This window comes from Cervus elaphus, chromosome 9 (assembly GCF_910594005.1).
Source record: "Cervus elaphus chromosome 9, mCerEla1.1, whole genome shotgun sequence".
In the NCBI taxonomy this organism is placed as follows: domain Eukaryota; kingdom Metazoa; phylum Chordata; class Mammalia; order Artiodactyla; family Cervidae; genus Cervus; species Cervus elaphus.
Window position 1 is genome coordinate 8,064,771 of NC_057823.1, and position 18,233 is coordinate 8,083,003.

General features: G+C 52.9%; 1 protein-coding gene across 1 annotated transcript in view; it reads right to left on the reverse strand.

The window, feature by feature from the left end:
• SLC25A42 (solute carrier family 25 member 42) overlaps positions 1-18,098 on the reverse strand; it is a 43,156-nt gene extending 25,058 nt beyond the window's left edge. Inside the window, exon 1 of the mRNA XM_043910850.1 lies at positions 18,026-18,098. The gene's annotated coding sequence lies outside the window, so the exon portion shown is untranslated. The remainder of the gene's footprint in view (positions 1-18,025) is intronic.
• Positions 18,099-18,233: the final 135 nt, after the last annotated feature.

Sequence of the window (18,233 nt, forward strand, 5' to 3'; positions counted from 1 at the left end):
AGAAGCCACTGCAATGAGAAGCCTGCACAGCACAAGACTAGCCTCCCGCTTGCTGCAACCAGGGAAGCCCACACAGAGCAATGAAGACCGAGCACAACCAAACTAAACAGATAATCCATTCACTTAGAGACATTTTACACAAAAGAACCACGGCTGGACCGATACTAAAGGCAGAGCGTGAAAATACAATGAGGAGGGGGATGGCTGTGTGGTCTCCAAGCATCTCTCCACAAGACACTTAATTTCTCTGGGCAGAGCAAGCTGGCAGACCCCATCTTGACCAAGCGATCAAGGTCAACCACCTAGGACAGGACACAGCGACAGCTCGCACGCTGGATATAACACAACGGGAAGGACACAGCGTCACTTCTGTGGGGTTTCTGCCAAAGACGCACAACCCCTGATCTGATCCCAAGGAAGCGTCTGACAAGCCCCACTGAGGCACACTCTGCAAACAGCTGAGCGGTTCTCAGCGTGAAGGTCACGGACAACAAGGAAAGCTGAGGAACCATCACTTCACAGATCGAAGGTGACTCAGTAGACACGAGGACTAAATGCAGCATCCAAGCCTGGACCAGAGAAAGAACCTAAGGGGGAAAGCTGACAACGTGAGGTTCCGGTCTGGAGATGAGAGCCTAGTGTCACATCGACGTTTAGTTCCTGGTTCAGGTAACTATATCGGGAGACGCTAACCACGGGAGCCGCTGGGGGAAATGTATCAGGAACTCTCAGCTATTTTTGTCATTTTTCTGTGAGTCTAAAGTTATTTCAAAATAGACAGCTTTAAAAAAAAAAAAGAAGTTATGAGAAAACCAGGAGCTTCTGGAACTGCCAAAGTTTTCAGAGAAACACATGTCAGATGCCTGTGGCGAGAGGGGCTGGCACGGTGTCCTGGCTCCTCCCTGCCGAGTGGGTGCCTTTGAGCAGCGTCTCCAAGTTCTGTGCTGGGGAAGGGTGAGAGCAGCCGTGGCCCCACAGCGGGGATTAGTGTTGCCTGGCTTGAAGGGAGACCTGCATCCTTCCTGGCAGGCACACCCTGACCCTGGCCTCTCTTCAGGCCAAGGCCCTCACCCTCTGCCTCTGGCTCTGCATGTGGGGTGAGAGTGGGGTGAAGGGTGATACTCGACACGATGGAACAGCGGCAGCTGTTGTTCATTAAATCCCTTTGCCCCTGTGTTCTCTGTCCAGCCTGAGCCAACGCCCGTGGATGCCGCTTTACAGATAGGGAAGCTGAGGCAGCATGCGTCCTTGCTGGAGACCATCATGGTGGTAACCATCACAGCTGAAGACTGCGGCCATCACAGTCACTGTTTTAGGTCCCCGCTTTGCTGATGAGATGTGGAGCAGCTTGGCCAGCCCAAGGGCAGAAGCGACTGCGGCCTTGACACGGGACTCCAAAGCCGCAGCTGAGTCCGTCTCCACAGAGCCTGGCTCCTCGGTGACCTCAGTATCATCTCATCCTGAATGCTTCTTCCAGAGAAGCACGTGCCCCTTACGAAAGATTTTGTTTAACCTGGACAAACAGTAGTGCAGGGGAGGCAGTGGTAAGAGTTTGGCTGCACTCAGCGCCTGAGACAACTCTCAAAGCCACGCAGAACTTGAAGCCAAAGGGCAGGGACCCCTGAGATCTGAGGGGCCTGGGTCACCGGAGGCCAAGATCAGCAAGTTCCTGAGATGTGAGCCTGGAAGAGGCAGCCAAGGGGCCCGCTGAGCAGTCGGCGGGGAGAGCGGTCAGCGACGGAGACCCTGGGTAACCAGTCCCTGGTGGGGACTCACCGAAGGCCGTGGGGTAGAAGGAAGGTGTCGGCAGAAAGCCTAGATGGATGGAGGCCTGGTGTCTGGCAGCCTGAGAACTTTCAGTCTTGAACTTGGAAGAAGGTGGCCCCAGTCTCTGGCTCCCTCAAGCCTGGAAAAAGCCAGCGGAAATACTGTCTGGGGAAAGATGATACCCCGTACCTTGTGGGACTTAAAAAAATCTAGTATCTTGGGCCCAACCTGAGATAATGAGGCACAAGGGGAGACCGGATGCCACGTGAAAGGAGCAGAACCACCCCACATAGGCGGGCTGGCAGATGCCATGTTGGAAAATGCCGATGGGTCGTTCAACAGGGAAGGGCTAGAGCTGGTTCAAGCTCCAGCTGCCCCTTCTTCTGAATGGAGGGCCTCGTGTGGACCACTCCCTGTGTGGAGGTGACTTAGGGGCAGTGGGCAGTGCCACATGCAGTACCTGATAAAATAAAGAAGCAGGGGCCTCTTGAGACCCCCAAGTGTCACGGTCCACAGATCCGAGAAGGGTGACCATGCAAAGCGAGCCGGGGCTGACCCGGGTGGCGAGACCTTTGCTGCTCTTGTTCTGACGTAACTGACAGCTGAACTCCTGGCTTTCTTCAGTTCCATGAGTTATTCCCCGAACGTCCCTTTTCTGCCTCTGATTCTCATCCATGAGCTTGAGGCCTTCCTCGTCCTGCAGGATAACCACCCTAACCCCCAAGTTTGGGTTTGTCCAAAGTATTTTCTCACCATCAGCCTGGGTTGTGGGGCTCCAGGAGGTACACAGAGGTGGGGGGCCCTCTCCCAAACATTATACCAGGGGACCCTGGGGGCACAGATTCACGCCAGGGGAGATGAACCTGGGCTTCTTGGTTAAAGTGGGGTCTGCCAGGCATCCCCCTGTCTCATGATCCTTTTCCCCTTTCTAGACTCTTCCCTTTGGAACCAGCCCACCATGGGCAAGAGGTGGGGTGGAAGAGGGAAGTTAGCAGAGGTTGAGAGGGGAGGATTCTTCCAGAACAGTGGTCTCCCCACCGCCCTTATTTACTTGCATGCTAAACTGTTTTAGTCGTGTCCAACTCTTTGTGACCCCGTGGCTCCTCTGCTCATGGGAGTCTCCAGGCAAGAATACTGGAGTGGGTTGCCACTTCCTTCTCCAGGGGATCTTTCTGACCCAGGGATCGAATCCGAGTCTCTTCTGTCTCCTGCACCGGCAGGTGGGTTCTTTACCACTAGCACCGCCTAGGAGGCCCGTGTTTATTTACTCATTCAGCCATTTATTCAGATCAATTTACACTGTGGGTTAAGTCAGTGCTCTGTTACTTATTTACCGCTTCACTCTTCCAGCACTGGCCATGTGGACGGAGCTGTTTTCCATCCACTGGAGGTGGAGGGGCAGGTCTGGGGAGGGAGTGGGGATGGCGACCCCGAGGATGATGAAACAGTGGTCCAAAAGGTTCCAGCAGCTGCAGGGTCAAAACTGGGAGTGTGCAAGGAACAAACGTCAGTGTGCGCCTATAGGCCTCAAACCTGACTCTACAGACAGATGCAGGCGGGAGGCAGGGCAGGGTGCCTGCTGCTGTCTGAGGCCAAGCGCCGCTGCTCTGCAGACGACCCTCTGAAGGCTGCCCAGCCACCCCCCGCCCCTATCGCCTGGGCAGGGGGAATTGAGGGGAATTCACTCCTTCACTCTGGGTAACAGAACCTCAGACGGGGGCAGTGGTGCCACCAGGCAGGGCCAGGGTGGGAGGCTTGTGAGCAGGGACCAAATGGCCTGGAACCCTCTTGTCCTGACATTTGGGGTAATGGTCCTGGAAAAGGGAGCTGTAAGGACCACTCTGGTCCAATATTTAAAGGGCTGTGGTAAACTGAATGATGGCCCCTAAAGACATCTGTCCTGACTCCCGGGGACCTGTGGATGTCACCTCACATGGCAAAAGGAAGTTTGCAGGTGTGATCAAGTTAAGGATCTTGGGAAAGAAAAACTCTCTTGGAGTATCAGGATGACCCCAATGGCATCACAAGTCCTTAAGAGAGAAAGGTGCTTTCCTGGTAGTCCAGTGGTTAAGACTTCATGCCCCCAACGCAGGAGGCCCGGGTTCAATCCCTGGTCAGGGAACCTGATCCCACGTGCTGTAACTAGGAGCCTGCGCATAGCAAAGAAGATCTGTGTGCCACAGCTGACACCCAGGGCCACCAAATAAAAGGAGAAAAAGAGAGAGAGGGAGGGAGGCAGGAAGTCAGAGGAAACATGGAGGCAGATCTCAGCAAGACTTGAAGATGCTGCCCTGGCTCTGAAGGCAGTAGAAGGGGCCATTGCCAGGAGCACGCAGATGGCCTTCGGGAGCGGGAAAAGGCAAGGAAAACGGGTTCTCTTCTGGACTCTCCAGCCCTCAGACCCATTTGAGACATCTGACCTCCAGAACCAAAGGATCCTGAGCCTGTGCGGCGTTCGGGCTCCGTGTGTGTGGCAGAGTGTCACTGCGGCCACGAGAGACTGACCCAGACTGTCACAAGACGCCGGGCAGTGGCCCTGGGGGACAGTGCCCAGAGTCACAGGAGACCGACTCCAGGTCAGCGTAAGACAATGAGAAAACCACAACGGCCAGTACTGCTTGCAGCCCAGTGGCTGCCCCGGGGAGGCTGGGCTTGCACATGATGGTAGGTGCCCAGAGCCTCCTCATGTCAGGCCCTGCTGGGCCCTGAGGGTATGGCAGCGAACTGCCATGTGCCTTCACGCAGAAGCAAGCAAGACAATTCAGGGAGCTGAACCATCCCACCCTAGGAAGGCAGGGAACAGGGAGATGGGGACCCAGATTCAAGACTGGGTGGCCAAGCTGGCCTCCTGACGGGGGTGTTGGAGCTGACGCTGGAATAAACAGGGTTGGGGGCAGAGGGATTGGGAGGAGCTGCATTCCAACAGTGAGACAGGGTGTGCAAAAGGCCTCCAGGCAGGAATGAGCCAGCCAGAGAGAGAGGAGAGGCTGTGGGTCTGTACGGGCAGCGGGGAAGCCAGGGACGGGCTAAGGAGGCCTAGAGAGGCTGCCTGTGGGGTCACCCAGGCATGACAGGGTCTGACGAAGGGAGGCTGAGGGAGATCCAGGAACCTGCCCACGTTCTCTCTGAGACCCCGGAGTGGTGGGCTTGTTTTCTGGGACGAGGAGGCCTGGGAGGGGCCAATGTGGGGGGAAGGAAGCCAGCAGGGCAGGCGGCCCTTGTTTCAAGGGCTCCACCCTTGGCAGATTCTTGCCCACCCCCGACCCTGAGCTTCCCAATTGAGAAGAGATTGCCAAGACTTCTGGTACTATCTTGTGGTCCCATTACAGCACTGGAGAGGATATGAGGGCAAAACATATAATGCATCTAAGTTTAATTAAAAATAGACCCAGTGGGGGACTTCCCTGCTGGTCTAGTGGTTAAGAATCAGCTTTTCAATGCAGGGGACACAGGTTCGATGCCTGTTCTGGGAACTGAGATTCCACAGGCAGTGAGTGAGGCAACTAAACCCACGTGCTGTGACTACTGAGCCCGCGGGCCGCAACTAAGACCCAACGTGGACAAATAAATAAATGTCAAAAAAGAACAGTGGATTTGCACTGGAAGTCAGCTAGTGTCAGTCCTGTCTGGGCGTGCGGCTACCACTCTCCTGCTCCCCCACCACCCTCTGCCTCGCCACTCACCCCGACCACCAGGCTGGTTGCAATGGTTACTCCTGAGGTTCCTTCCAGGTTCAGTGCTCGGCCTCCCCTCGTCACCTGTTGGGGAAGTATAACTGGGCAGGGAGAGTCCTGGGTCCAAAGCTGGCTCTACCCCTCGCCAGGTGCACGCCCTTGGGCATTGCCCTTATTCCTGGGGGACTGGGCTTTCTGGCCGGTGAGCTGGGTTTGGCCAAGCCTGGGGTGAGTGAGCCGGAATGCAGAGAACCATGTTCCCCCAACTTCACCCTGCTGAGGTCTGCCTGAACTTGCCTGAAGGACCTGGAATCCTCATGCTCCAGAATGTTCGACAGGACTATTGCTGTGGAAATCAGTCTGGAGGCTCCCCAGCTACTTGAACACAGAGTTACCATGTGACCCCAAGATTCTACTCCCACTCCAAAGAGCTGAAAACAGATGTTCAAGCAAATCCTTGCACACCGTGTTCAGAGCAGCACTAGTTGCAATTGCTAAATTATTATTACTCAGCCATAAAAAGGAATGAGTTCCTCTCGGGGAAAAAACGAGAATGAAGCACTGACATGTGCTACCTCTTGCCCTGATGCCAAGGGCAAGAGGGCAGACACAAGGGACCGCGTGTCATGAGACTCCATGTACATGTACGAAGTGCCCACAGCATGCAGACCCGCAGACACAGAGAGCAGCGTGGCAGCCTCAGAGGCTGGGGGACGGGGAACAGGCTTCCTTTTCAGGTGACAAAGAGGTTCTTTTGAAGCAGTAGTAGCGCAACACTGTGACCGCACCACATGCCACTGAACTGGGTACAATGGGAGGATTCCCTATCGGCGCGGTGCTTAGGACTCTGAGATTCCACTGCAGGAGGCATGGCTTCAATCCCTGGTCAGGAAGCTAAGAGCCTGCATGCTGTGAAGAACGGCCAAAAAACCAAAAACCAAAACAAAACAAAAACCCCAAAAGGTAAAATGGTAAATTTTAAGTTATGTGTCTTTACACACACAAAAAAAACCCCAGCTGGTACTTCCCTGGTGGCACAGTGGATAAGAATCTGCCTGCCAATGCAAGGGACACAGGTTCAGTTCCCGGTCCAGGAAGATCCCACACACTGTGGAGCAGATGAGCCTGTGTGCCTAGAGCCCACGCTCTGCAGCAAGACACCCCAGTGAGAAGCCTGCACGTTGCAACCAAGAGTAGCCCCCATCCACTGCAGCCAGAGAAAGCCCGCACACAGCACTGAAGACTCGGTGTAGCCAAAAATTAAATATATAAAACTAAAAACAACGCACATGCCACATGTCTGCCTTAAAAAAAAAACAAAAACACAGCCCCCGACTCCATCTGCCCTGAGGCCCTTCTCTGACCCATCAGAGAAGCGCTTCCAGTGGCTCTTCCAGGGTGCTAGGAGCCTGGTCATACCTCTGACCTCCCTTTCCTCACCAAAACTCTTCTCCCCTCAGTTCAGTCGCTCAGTCGTGTCTGACTGTTTGTGACCCCATGGACTGCAGCACGCCAGGCTTCCCTCTCCATCACCAGGTCCCAGAGCTTGCTCAAACTCACGTCCATCAAGTTGCTGATGACATCCAACCATCTCATCCTCTTTCGTCCCCTTCTCCTCCCAACTTCAATCCTTCCCAGCATCAGGGTCTTTTCCAGTGAGTCAGCTCTTTGCTTCAGGTGGCCAAAGTATTGGAGCTTCAGCTTCAGCATCAGTCCTTCCAATGAATGTTTAGGATTGATTTCCTGTAGGATGGATTGGTTTGATCTCCCTGCAGTCCAAGGGACTCTCAAGAGTCTCCTCCAACACCACAGCTCTAAAGCATCAATTCTTCAGTGCTCAGCTTTCTTTATGGTCCAACTCTCACATCCATACATGACTACTGGAAAAACCATAGCTTTGAGTAGATGGATCTTTGTCAGCAAAGTAACGTCTCTGCTTTTTAACATCCTGTCTAGATTGGTCATAGCTTTTCTCCCAAGGAGCAAGTGTCTCTTAATCTCATGGCTGCAGTCACCATCTGCAATGATTTTGGAGCCCCCCAAAATAAAGTCTGTCACTATTTCCATTGTTTCCCTATCTATTTGACATGAAGTGTTCGGACCAGATGCCATGATCTTAGTTTCTTGCATGTTGAGTTTCAAGCCAGCTTTTTCACTCTCCTCCTTCACTTTCATCAAGGGGCTCTTTGGTTCCTCTTTGCTTTCTGCTATAAGGGTTGTGTCATCAGCATATCTGAGGTTATTGGTATTTCTCCTGGCAATCTTGAGTCCAGCTTGTGCTTCATCCAGCCCTGCATTTTGCATGATGTACTCTACACATAAGTTAAATAAGCAGGGTGACAATATACAACCTTGATGTACTCCCTTCCCAATTTGGAAACAGGAGATGTCCCATGTCCGGTTCTGACTGTTGCTTCTTGACCTGCATACAGATTTCTCAGGAGACAGGTAAGGTGGTGTGGTATTCCCATCTTTTTAAGAAATTTCCACAGTTTTTTGTGATCCTCTCCTCCCCTACTAGGTTATTTTGAGTCAGATTAACTGGGTGGTTGCCATGTATATGCTCTGGGGAGGCGGCACCATGGAGAGGGTGGGAAATGGCAACCCACTCCAGTATTCTTGCCTGGAGAATCCCTTGAACAGAGGAGCCTGGTGGGCCACAATCCACAGGGTCACAAAGAATCAAAGACAACTGAAAGAGACTTAGCATGGACTCAGGGCCTGGGGGAGGGGGAGGGCAGTTAGTGTCTAATGGGGACAGAGTTTCAGTTTGGGAAGAAGGAAAAGTTCTAGAGATGGATGGTGGTTACGGTTGCACAGCAGTGTGAATATACTTAATGCTACTGAACTGTACACTAAAAAAATGTTAAGATGGTATATTTTATGTTGTGTGTGTATGAATGCTCAGTCATGTCTGACTCTTTATGACCCCATGGACTGTAGCCTGCAAGGCTACATGCAAGGACTGTTCATGGAATTTCCCAGGCAAGAATACTAGAGTGGGTTGCTATTTCCTCCTCCAGCAGATCTTCCTGACCCAGGGATTGAACCAGCATCTCCTGCATTGGTGGAAGGATTATCACTGAGCTACCTGGGAAGCTATATTTTACGTTGTATGTATCTTAACACAATTAAACAAGAAATTGAAGCATAGACAAAATGCATCTGTGATGTTAGGATCAGATGGGGTTACCTTTGGTGGGTAAGACAAGAAAGGGGTGTGGAGAGGCCAGCTGGAGGGCTTGAAAGGCTCTGTATCTTGATCAGGTTTCAAGTGTGAATGGATGTAATAATTTCCGAGTTGTATATTTATGGGTTATTCACTTTACTGTGTGTAAATTACAGTGCAATAAAAAACTTTAAAACCATAAAACAAATCAGAAACCTTCTTGGCCCCTCCCAGGCCAACTGAGTCTGAGCTTGAGAGTCATGCTCCTAACTCGCAGGGCGCTCTGACGGCATCTGGGGCGTGGGGGTGACATGCACTGCTCACTACTGCTCACCCCCTCCCCACCTGCAGAGGATATACCTCGGATGACTTCAACAATGACTGACAGTCTGGAGGAGATGCTTAAGGTCCTGTTGGGCCACAGACGCAGTGGACGACCAGCCCTCTTCTGGAGGCTGCACCCTGGTAGCCACCGACTCCGCCCGCTATCCCCTTGGAGAAGGGGACGCTGACCCTCCCCTTGACTCCAGGGTGACCTGGGTGACCCTGCTCAGGTCATGAGAGCTCACTCTCCTGGGTTTGGGTGCTGGACCCAAAACTGAGTCTTTTGAGGGAGCCCCCTGTGCTAGATAAGTCCTTTTTCTCCAGGGAGGGGAAGTTAGGCCAAGGGCAGTCACCACAAAGCCAAGGTCAGGAGGGGAAGGCAGACACCAGCAGGCTTAGGGTGTCCTGGGACCCAGCAGGCCGAAAGAACCTGGAAAGTACAGGAAGCACATGGACTTTTTCTCCCTGGAGCCCACAAAGCCCCTTTTCAGTTCAGCCAGTTTGGGATGGGTTTTTTTTTTCCCCCCCCCCCCCAAAAAACAAGTATTCATTGGGACTTCTCTGGTGGGTCCAGTGGCTAAGACTCCATATTCCCAAAGCAGGAGGCCTGAATTCAATCCCTGGTCAGGGAACTAGATCCCACATGCCACAAATAAAGATCCCACATGCCACAACTAAGACCCAGCACAGCCAAATAAATACCTTTTAAAAAGCAAAAAACCCAAGTGTTTATCTTTTCACATGCTATTTCTATACCACTCGTTAAATAAAAATTAAAGTGAAGTGGGGATGGGGGCAGGGGACGCCATGCAGCAATATAACTTACCAAACAGCAATATCTAAGAAACGTGAACCTCAGACTTCCCTGGTGGTCCAGGGGTTAAGAATACGCCTGCCAAAGCAGGGCACACAGGTTCGATCCCTGGTCTGGGAAGATTCCACATGCCTTGGGGCAACTAAACCCTTGAGCTACAACTACTGAGCCCACAAGAGAAGCCACTGCAATGAGAAGCCCACGCACCGCAACCAGGAAATAGCCCCCGATGCTGCAACTAGAGAAAGCCCACCTGCAGCAGTGACGAGCCTGCCCATTGCGACTGTGACCATCACAGCCACAGGAAGTCACTATATGCGTAAACAAATAAAAGAAAGACGAGCCTGGGGTCACAGGGTCCTAGATGGCCCGTCCCATGGGCACCACACTGCGGCCGCTCCGCGTCCGGGGCCGTCCCGCCACACACTCACGGACACACACACAGGCAGCTCCCTGGCCAGGGACACGCTCACAGACACACACACACACACACACACAGCTCCTTGGCCAGGGACACGCTCACGGACACACACACACAAGCAGCTCCCTGGCCAGGGACACGCTCACGGACACACACACACAGGCAGCTCCCTGGCCAGGGACATGCTCACAGACACACACACACACACGCAGCTCCCTGGCCAGGGACACCAGGTGTGCCAGTGAGTGGCAGGGTCCGCCACAGCTGGGTGCTCCACCGGCAGGACGAGAGAAGTGTTCATACAGACGGGAGGGCAGTTTCTCAACAGATCCCGTAATCTCTTGGTAAAGGGAAGCCCATTAACATCCTATCTGCCTGCTGATAAAGGCTGTTTTCTTTTCCAGTGAATGGGCCTAGTGAGGGGAAGCATCTCACACAAGGGCCTGTCCTGGTTAACTCTGACCCAGCTGGCTGCTGCCTGCTGCTTCTCCTGCTGCACGCTCTCTCAGGTGCATGCACTGCAGACCAACTCCGGCCACTGCAACCCTGTGCTGCTGTCTCTACAGGCCAGACACCCATGTCCTGAAAGATCCAGAACATTCTATGGGCAACCACTCTCCTTGGTCCTTGCAGACAGTGCTGCCAACACTTGTGGTCAGTGGTGTGTGAAGTGACCTAAAACAAACTGAGGCACTTAATGGTCTTCATGCTCCTCTGCTAGGAGGGTGCACTTGGGTAACATCTTTACCCCAAAGCCTTGTGTTCCTGACACACAGGGCCCAGCACCGGGTTACTCAACTGCACCTGCTCAATTATTTACTGGCTGAGTGAATTGTTTTTGCTTGCGCCATGTTCTCCATCCTACTCCTTATGTCTGGCAAACTCCTCTGCATCCTTCAAAGCCCATCCTAAATATCCTGGTCTCACCTTCCCGAGGCTGGCTGCTCTGCCCCGCACTGAGCACTCCGTGGTTCTCTGCTTGCTGGGAGGGGCTGTTTTTCACTCCCCTTCCCCACTAGCCTGGGGACCCTGGAAGGCAAGGGCCTGGGTCACACTTAGTGTCAGTGCCTAGCAAAAAGCCAAGGTGAATACCCGAAGACAGTGTGAAGACAGTGCTTTCGCTGTGTCTTCCTGCCGGCAGGCACCACGCACCAGCAGCATGGACGTGCCTCTTCCATGGCTGCCTGCCTTGTTCCCCAGGGAGGGAGGGGGGGGCGTGCCCAGGCTCCTGCTGTGCTGAACTGGTGTGGGAAGATGTGTCCAGTGTGTGACCTTGGACATGTTACTAAACCTCCTTGGCCTCGTTCTCCTCCTCTGTCACTATCTTCTGAGGCTGGGGCTGCCCAAGCAGGTCTCTGGGGTATTGTGCTCCATAATGAGGAGTCAGACTGGGGCTAAGGTCACCCGGTTCTACCGAGCAGGCCTCCCCAGCTCCCACATCTCACCACGTACCCACACACCTCCATGCTGCGGCCTCCCAGAGGGCTGAGCATGTCTGTGGCATCCAGCCCTCGACTCTGTCTCTTGCAGGTTCATCTCCTCGAAGTGTTGAAATCTGGAGAGTGGCGCCCCACTGTCCATTAAACGGTGGTGGTTTAGGAAGCTCCTGCTCTCCACCGAGCCCTCGGCCCTGCCGCCACCGCTGCTGCTCACAGTCAGCAGGGCAGCCTCCAGCCCTGACATTCAGGGCTGGTCAACATTTGGCTCTGACCGATGAAACAGGCTCCCTGGGGGACTTCCCTGGTGGTCCAGTGGTTAAGACTCTAAGCTTCCACTCTTCCACTGCAGCGGGCAAGGGTTCAATCCCTGGTTGGGGAACTAAGATCCCACATGCCACGTGGTGGGGCCAAAAAACTGGGGCTCATAGGCCCCAAACGGTCTGTTCTTCAAGGCTTGGCTGATACGTACTAATGGGAGGCTAGAGCAGTCACTGGCTAAGGTGTGACCAGCAAGGCTATAAGCCATATACTCCACCCCATCCCCTCCCTTCTCATGGATGCAGACCTGCCCAAAGTACGGCAGGGGAGGGCAGTGTTTCAACTCAACCCCCAGGAGCGCCTGTCCCTGAATCTCTGGTGACATTCATGCAGGACTCTTGCCCCAGACATAAATCAGAGTCCCTGAGTGTGACCTAGGAATCAGCCCTTTAGACAGGGTGAGGGTGAGGTTAGTTGTGTTGACACTGTCGATGGGGCAGGTCGTCGATCAGTGTGGCTAATTAATACCTAATGAAATGTACATATTGACTTTCTCCACTCATTCCATGGCAAAGGTATACCACTTGGAGATAGAGCAACGGCTTCGACATCCGCTCGGAGCTCTGTCCTGGCACATTTCCATGTTGGAAGTCTCGAAACCACTCACAAGGCAGGCCTTCTGTTCTGGCCCTCATCTCATAGTCGGGGAGGTACAGCTGGTCAGAGCGTCTAAGCTTGGGTCTGCGGATCTGGCCTGTCCACAGTGGCCTGGCCTCAGTGCAAGACCCTCGCCTGTGTCTCTCATCAGGACCACGGACCAGGTCTTCAACCCAATCCCCTCTCAGGACCCTCTCGTGCTCCCTGGCCTGGCCTTCTCTTGGGTCCTGCCATATTCAGGCTTGTTTGTTTCCTCTGCCCCAGTTCCTTGCGGGTAAGTCTGAGCCACACCCATGTCCCATACCCTTCCAAGCTGGTGTTTCTGCCTCCCCTACACCCGTCCCTGACCCTGGCACACAGATATTTACAGATTATAGGAAAGTTGTGTTGTAAGGCTTCAGGTCTGTTCCACTCCTGGGAGCTGTGCTGGTGGTGGCATTCCAGGACATTGTATAAATACCTGATTCTAACAGTGGCAGGAAGCACAGTGCTATGGGTGACTTGTTTGAAGGAGGACAGGACCTGGATTCAGGACAACCTAGGTCTGCCTTAGCTTTCCCACGTTTTCCTTAGACAAAGGTCCCCTGACGCCTTGGTCACCCTTCTGTAAAACTGGGGTGATCCAGACCAAACTCCGTAGGTAAGCAGGTGCCAAGGAGTGGCAAAGAGCAAAATGAAGACAACCGTTCGTGTGTCTGGGTCCTTGCTGGCACTGAGCAGATGCTCCCATCTTCCAGCAGGGAGGCAGGTGAGTGAGGGAGCCCACGGGGCCTGTGCACACAGGCCACCTGGAGGGCCAGCGAAGTGTGTTCTGACCCTGCTGGCCCCATCTTATCTGAAACAGCAGAGGCTGCTGGACAAGCACCTCCTTCAGTAGCGTCCTGGCAGGAATGCTGGCTCTGCAGCTCCAGGGGTTAAATGAGGTCTGAAGTTCACGTCTACCCAGGACCTCAGGAAGTGACCTCATTTAGAATAGGGTCTTTCAGGTGTAATTAGCTAAGGATATCAAGATGAGTCATCCTGGATTTGGTGGACCCTAAATCCAACGATGGGTGTCCTTAAAGGAGGACACACATACGGGGAAGAAGGCCACATGAAGACAGGCGAAGGGACTTCCCTGGTGGTCCAGAGGCTAAGACTCTGCACTCCCAATGCGCGGGGGCCAAGTTCGATCTCTGGCTGGGGAACTAGATCCCACATGCCGAAACTGAAAGATTCCCTCATGCCCCAACTAAACAGTCTGCATGCCATCACGGAGACCAGAGATCCTGCGTACCGCAAGTAGGACCCGGCACAGCCAAACAAATAAAAATTAATTTTTTAATTAAAAAATAAATCTTCAGAAGACAGAGATGGAGATTAGGGTGCTAGAGCTACAAGCTGAGGAACTCAAGGACTGCTGGCAGCCATCAGAATCAAGGAAAGGGTCTCCCTCAAGGTCCAGGTAGGACACAAGAGTGCTGTCTTAGTTCTGGCTGGGTGGCTTGTAAAAAGAAATATATCTCTCGTGGTTCTAGAGGCTGAGACATCTAAGGTCAGGGTGCCAGCAGATTTGGTGTCTGTTTAGATTTTTTTTCTGGCTCACAGAAGTCTACCTCTCTGCGTCCTCACAGAGCAGACGGGGCAGGAGAGGCCTCTTGGGCCTCTTTTAGAAGGCCACTAATCCCACTCGTGGGGGCTCCCCTCTCATAAGGGAATCATCTCCCCAAGGCCCACCTCCTAATACCGTCACATGGGGGTTAAGTTTCAACATATGAATTTTAGGGGAGACACAAGCACCCAGTCCACAGCACCTGCCAATCCCTTGATTTCGGACTTCTGAACTCCACAACAGTGACAGAATAAACTTCCATTGTCTCACGCTGTCCAGTTTGGGGTTATCTGTTACGGCAGTTCCAGGAAACGAATACAGCAGGAGTCTGAGCCTCCCAAGTGCACACCGTGCCTCGGCTAGTGACCTGCCTGTGGCCCTGAGGTCACTGCACCTCTCTCTGTATCCCACAGGTTACCCTGATGGCCAAGCTTCAACAGGAAACCTGGCTTCTCCTGATCTCTTTTGAGCCCCTGTAACCTAAGCTCTCAGCTGCAGCAAAAGGTATTCAGTGAAGAAAACAAACATTGACAAGCATATTTTAAAAATAGCACAGGGATCAGGGAGGGGCCAATGGGGCAACATTCTACTTTTTAAACTGGGTGTTGGTTTCGTTATTCTTTCTACCTTCTTTCTTTTCATGTGCACGTTATGTACTATTATTACTAAGAAGCAGTTCACATTTAAAATAAAAAATACAATGCATTTTTTTAAAAGAGCTGGCTTGCAAAACCCAAACAAGCTAACGGCTCCAATCAACTCAATAATCCTCTAATGTCTAAGTGCCAAAAGAGAAGACTAAAATATGGGATGACAAATGTGAAAAGGCCTGCCCTTGGTCTGATGACGCCCTCCACCTGGCACCAATAGTGGGAAATCACCGACAACTCAACAGAGTCTCAAGACATCTTCCTAAATAGATTTAACATCTGTGACTTGTGTCAGCCTCGTCAGACACCTTCATTCTTTTGCTGGATCCAAGTGTTTAAAAAAAAAAAAAAGCAACAGTCAATATCTCCAGCCTCTCGTCCCCAGGCAGGCCCTACATCTTTCTCTAGAAAGGACCGCCTCTCCCACCGCCAACCACCATAGTTTCCTTCAGAGCCCTGCAGAGGAGGGACTCAAATATTTTTTTGGATTGAACTTTAGACTCTCAAAGAGAAACAAATCTAATGTTTAATCACCACCCACTACGGGCAGGAACACCTCAGAGAGGGACGGATAGAAAGACTGGAGAGACCAGAACTTGACAACTGCCCTGGCCACCAGGGGAGGAATTGGGCATTCCAACTCCATGCTGAGAATACTGATGAGCGCACAGCCTCTACAGAGGAGCATTAACCATTTAGATGCACGTGTCCTGTGGCCTGGCCACTCTTAGGAGGTTGCTGCAGTTGGAAGTCAAACTCCATGAAGACAGAGAGGGTTTGAAGTGTCTCTGCTTGGCTGGAGCCCCACACACTTTTACTACCTATTTGCTCATGCAAGACTCAATCTATTCACTGCAGTTTGGTTTGTAAAAGCAAAATATGAGGGACTTCCTTGGTGGTCCAATGCTCCCAACACAGGGGGCTTGGGTTCGATTTCTGGTCAGGGAAATAGATCCCACATACCACACCTAACACAGCACACAGCGGCAACCAAGACCCGGTGCAACTCAATAAATAAATAATAAAAAATAAATATTTTATAAAAAAGCAACATATGAGAGACAACTTAAACATCCATCAGTAAGGAACTAGTTATAAAGTCACCCACCATTTTGATACAATGTGATACAAATTTACCAGTGGTTTAAAAGGGGTCCTTAGACCACCTCTGGAAGGGAACATTGTTATATACGGGAAAACTATTAACAATGAGGCCTCCAGAGTGGGATAGGGTACAGGTATGGGGAGATCTGCCTGGTTTTTACTCCCGCTTCCTTTTGTACTGCTTGATTTTATTCATTTATTTTGACCATGTATATCAATTACCTTGTCAGTTTATTCATATCTTTGCATATGTATATATATATATAATATATGCATGTACACACATACATATAAAATGTGTGCATGTGTATATATGTACATTACAGATACACATACACACACACGCACACATTTTAAATTACTCTGTTTGAATTTGGACAGAAAACCCCAATGGCTTTAGAACAAGACCCTTCAGAACATTCCAGCACCATCTTTGCAGGGAGAGAAGGGGGTGAGGGGTGGATAGGTGTTAAGAAGTACTGTGCAAGCCCTACAGGAAACAGTACATTATTGCTTTTTTTTTTTTTTTAACAATAAAGCCATCAGCCTCCTTCCACACTGCACACTTGCAAATCACACTCCAGGGAACTTAAAAAGTTCCAGAAAAATCTTTATCCCCAGCACCAAGCCAGGCTACAGTTTTGCAGTTTATCTCTAAGCAGCTGAAACATTAGCCTTCTCACTCTGAAGAGTGTTTCCTTACTCTCTCGGTTTATCAGCATCAAGGGCCCAAGGAGCTCTCCCAGGTCAGCAAGGAGACTCAGTCTGTAAGAGCTGGAGCCAGAGTCCCAAAGCCTGGCAATCCCTGCCACCAGGCGACACTGCGAGCTTGGCCGGAGGCACCCTAGGTGTTAAAGCCCAGCTGCAACAGTGCCCCCGCCCCCACCAGCTCCTGGACTCTGAGACACGTGCTCAGAAAGCAACCAGGGGCCGCCCCTTCCAGCTCAGCCTTTCCAGACCCAGTCAAAGTCATGACTCCTGAGGAACAGCTGCAGCGAGGGTGGGGGTCCCCTCCCTACCAGTCCCTCAGAAATAAACACAACAGATGGGGAAAAGTGGGGGAGGTCCACAGAGAAGGGTCAGCAGCAATGCTCAGTGCTTGGGAAGAGGTGGGCAATGCCACTCTGGTTCAAACTGCTTTAGGTTCGTTGCTGGTAAAATGGAGATAATTCCAGTTTGTCTGGCTGATAGGATTATGCTAAGCCCGGAAATCACTTAACAGACCATCATAAACGAAAAAATAACATCTGGGTGGGCTTTTTTTCAGGGGGTGGTGGTGGAAGGTGCCGTGATCCTGAGATAGAAAGGCTTGGGTGAATGTTGGAAAACCTGGATTATAGAGTGGGCACAAACACAGGTGCATGTGGAAGAAAGTACAGGTGGGTGCAGACTGGGGGGGTTCAAGTCACAAGGGGCTGCCAAGGGCACCAGACAGGTGTGTACCTGTGCAGGGGGAAGTGCCTGAGGGCGCTGACCCAGATTACTTAAGATGGGGGCAGTGAGAGGGTCGCAGACTTGGGCGTGAGAAAAGGCAGTGAGGGAACAGGAACAAGTCCAGACGTGAGCGGGGAATGGTGAGTTTGGGGTCACAGGCTCCGGCGGCGGTGTGGGGGTGCAGGCTCAGGTGTGGTGGCGCCGAGAGGAGAGGGAGGCCCTATGGTGTAGGAGCATCATCAGGATGGGTCTCGGACGATGTGCGAGGAGGGGTTCGTGAGTTGGGGGCGCGGTGTCAGGTGTGTGAGGGGGAAGCAATATAAGTGGGGCCAGAGAGAGACAGGTGCGTGTAGGGGTGCAGAGTCAACTGTGCGAGGCACCTGGGGGCATGACCCCAGGGGTGTGGGGGGTGTCAGCGAGGCGGACATTCTCAGGTGTCTGACGGGAGATGTCAACGAGAAGGGCTGTGCTGTCAGGGATGTGTGGGCTGTCGGCGAGGGCCTCAGATACGGCTGTGGGGGCCCCAAGGGGCATCAGGCGCGGGGTGTGGGGGTCGGGGGGTGGGCTTTAACCTCTCCCCGTCCCCGCGATGCTGCTGTCACGCCCCGCCTCGTCCGCCCCCGCCCCGGGCCCATGACAGGACTGTGCCTCGCCCTAGGGCGGCCCGACAGGCGCGGGCCCCCTCGACGCCTGCGCTGCCCCGCGCCCCCCGCGCCCCCTCACCGGCTGGGACGTGTCGCCACCGCCGCTGCCGCCGCCGCCGCCGCCGCCGCCGCCACCACCTCCAGCCGCCACAGCCCCGCCCCGCGCACCCTCCGCGCGCGCCGCGGGAGGGGGCCCAAGCCGTACTCCGATTGGCTGAGTGCTGGCCAACCACCCCTGGAGGCAGCGGATATTGGTGGGCATGAAGCGGACGAGCAGCTCCTGAAGC